This window comes from Camellia sinensis, chromosome 11 (assembly GCF_055761805.1).
Source record: "Camellia sinensis isolate YWXY chromosome 11, ASM5576180v1, whole genome shotgun sequence".
In the NCBI taxonomy this organism is placed as follows: Eukaryota; Viridiplantae; Streptophyta; class Magnoliopsida; order Ericales; family Theaceae; genus Camellia; species Camellia sinensis.
This window is the reverse complement of record NC_138971.1, coordinates 152,073,434-152,076,903: the sequence shown is the minus strand read 5'-3', so window position 1 is coordinate 152,076,903 and position 3,470 is coordinate 152,073,434. Positions and strand designations below refer to the sequence as shown.

Sequence of the window (3,470 nt, the reverse complement as noted above, 5' to 3'; positions counted from 1 at the left end):
TAACTATATATATACAATTAGTGGTGAGGCCGCTCACGTGCGTTGCACGACAAGGCATTGCCATAATGTGATGGGTGCCTTATGATGAATCAGGATCCTCTGCCGTGGAAGCCTGCAGTGATTCCTGCGGTGGTATTTTAAACGACGTCACTTTATTAAGATTTTTTTTTTCCTTCATCATAACTCTCTTTTCCTTTCTCTCTCATCCATTACAACCTAAACTTGACAGACAAAACCAGAACAGAGGAAATGAGAGAGAAGCTGAAGAAATAGAGTCGGCAAGGCGAGTCGGCGGTGAGGCTAGGTGAGAGAGGAGGAGCTCACATACCCTAGATCGAGGGTTTTCAAAGAGAGATCGGCGAAGAAAGCACAACACAGCCATGGAAAGCTTCATTGCCTACAACACAGAGCCATAAACATAGATCTGCCACTTGTATTGTTCCTATTTAATTTTAATGAACCCATTTGTTTTAAAATTTTAGACTTTTATGATAAAAACTATACAAATCAAATTTGGAGATGATTGTTTAACTGGGAAGCTTCTTCATATATGAACAATTAAATTTAAGTTGTGGGCTTCTTGCCAACACTTTCTGCCCCTATATTCCTATGAATGTGTAAATCTTCGTATGTGTTGCCGGTGTATCGCATTGGTGATGAAAAGATGAAAAATAGGGGCTCCATTAACACAAAGGTTTGGGATGGAGGTGGAGGTGGGTTGCAGCAGCGAGGTGTTGGGAGTAGGGAGGGAAGGGTTGGTAAATGTTTTGGGATGGCAAGCTCGCCGGAAATGGAGTGACGGGGAGATCTCCGGCGATATTTCTGTCCTTCTCTCAGTTTCTTCCTTCGCTTTCTTTCTCTATTTTTTTCAATTTTTTTTTTGGTCCCAACTGCAGGAACCATGGTAGGAAACCATGGCAGAAGATCCGAACTCGCCTTATGATGCCCATAATTTGATGAGTTGATTGAATGAATAGCTTGAAGTTTTGTAATATTACTGGGCAAAACATGAACACAATTGTGTGTTTAAAATAAATTAAAAAAAAAGAATCATACATATTTAAAATAAATTATTAAGAAAGTAATTGTTCAAATTAGAAAAGATCAAAAAAGAAAATAAGAAGACAATGACTGCAAAAAAGTAGTTTATGGTATGCACATTACAAAAAGTTGTAATAATTCAATATATATTTGTACATTAATTAAGTAATTAGTACATAATTAATTAATACAAGACTTTTAAAATTAGAGTTATGTAAGACCGCGTTAACATGTGTAAGAACTTTGATTTTATGATGCAAGAGCCGCATGGTGTAGTAGTGTTGATTTAGGACCAATCATAGCTGTCTGTAGCAAGTGCCCCACTTCTAGTTGAGAGTTTCAACATGAACATTTAATGTTTCAGAGGTTTCTTCAAGCTGAGTAGATTAAGGTAGTCCTAGAAATAGTTGCTTATACAAACTTCGAGTGATGAAATGGAGCTGAAAGTTGATGCAAAAATAACTCAAGAGTAAAAAATGAAAAAGCATGATTCCAATTAAGCAAATAATCAAAGAAATAGCCTAAAATGCTAAATGGACACCACAGTAAACCACAAGATTTTGAAGTTATCGAAAGCTAAATTGTGTATATTTTGAATTGTAGAATCATAAACTGCCTTACTGATCATTTCCCTTGATTTATTTTAATAAACATCTATGAAACTAGAGAGTGAGAGAGAAAATGTCCATTCATTCATTGAGCAATTGAGTGAAGCATATAATGAGATGAAAAGGCAAAAGTATAAAAACATGAAAGTGATGAAGGGTTGTCACCAAGCACATGGTGATTATCAATAAAAGCTCATAATTTCCTATACCATTTAGCAAATATGAGTGATTGCTTTTTAGCTTGAGATATGCTGTTTACTTGGCCATCAGGAAAATGAAACCTATTCATATTCAATTAAAAATGTATTTAGTTGGCTCATATTTTGTGTTTCTTTCACTACAAGAAAAAACACATTTGGCGACTAAATTTTTAGTCGCCAAAAGTCGGTTTTTTAGTTTTCCCGACTAAATTTTTTAGTCGCCAGTTTGGTCGCCAGAAGACGGTCGGGAAAGGTATTGGCGACTACAAAACTTTTTGTCGCAAAACATAAAGTCTTTAGTGACCAACACTTTGGTCGCCAATAGTCAATTATATTTTTTAAATTATACATTTACCGACCAATTTTTTAATCGCCAATAGTCAATTATATTTTTTAAAATTATACATTTACCGACTAATGTTTCAGTCGCCAATACTCAAGGAATCGGCGACCAAACCTTTCAGTCGCCAAAAGCTCATTCGTGGAAAAAAAAATTTACACTCTGCTCTTGTGGAGATTCAAACCATCAACCTCCCACACCATAAACCTTATACAACACACTCTTTCCACTACGCCTCCATAACACCATATGATTATATATATAACATATATTATTTATATACTACTTAGACCCGTATTAATATAAAAGTATATATATAAATAAAATTATTTTTTATTCAACATAATTTATGCAAAAATAAATTATTTAGTAGAAAAAAAAAAGAGACCACTTTTGGCGACTAAACATAATTTTAGTCGCCAATTCTATACTTTTGGCTATTAATTATTTTTTAGTCGTTAAAAAAAAATTCCCGCGCTAAAATTACCACTTTTCGCGACTGAACTTCTTTTTAGTCGCCAAAATGCCTCACTTTTGGCTACTAAACATGTTTTTAGTCGCCGAATGCTTCACTTTTGGCCACTAATTTTTTTTTAGTCGCCAAAGGGCCTTACTTTTGGCTACTAAAATTTTTTTAGTCAGTAAAAGCCTCACCTTTGGCGACCAAACAGATTTTTAGTTGCCGAATGCCTCAGTTTTGGCTACTAAATTTTTTTTAGTCGCCAAAAGGCCTTACTTTTGGCTACTACAATTTTTGCAGTCGGTAAAAGCCATATCGGCGACCAAACAGATTTTTAGTCGCCAAAACCTATACTTTTGGCTACTGAATTTTTTTAGTCGCCAAAAATCTTTACTTTTGGCTACTAATGCATTTTTAGTCACCAAAACCTATACTTTCAACGACCAAATGTGATTTTTTAGTCGCCAAATGTGCTTTTTCTTGTAGTGTTTGCTATAAGTTTAAGTTTCATAGGAAGAAATATTTGGTGCTCAATATAGTTTTAAAAAAGCAAATTTCTAATTTTGATCCTTCTAGATTAAACTTAGGAGGTTGTAAACTGTGTTTTAGACCCAGTGATAATATGGGAGCTACTGTGGAGTGAATGTCAATGTTTTAATTTCATCAAATTAATTACCCTAATGAGCACAAAATTCTAATCAGGACTATGCTTTGTGTAATTAAGTACCCTAATGAGAAGTCGATGGGTGTTTTTCGAATTTTCAACTGATGGTTCTTGTGGAATTCATTGTGTGATTATGTTAGGAAGGGTGATCAGTAAG

The 3,470-nt window shown here is 34.6% G+C and overlaps 1 long non-coding RNA gene across 1 annotated transcript; it reads left to right on the top strand.

Annotated features, from left to right (window-relative positions):
* The first annotated feature begins 47 nt into the window (after window positions 1–47).
* On the top strand, window positions 48–589 carry LOC145803298 (uncharacterized). Its single transcript, XR_014345410.1, has 2 exons — window positions 48–132; window positions 230–589. It is a non-coding gene; the product is annotated as an uncharacterized LOC145803298 (long non-coding RNA).
* Window positions 590–3,470: the final 2,881 nt, after the last annotated feature.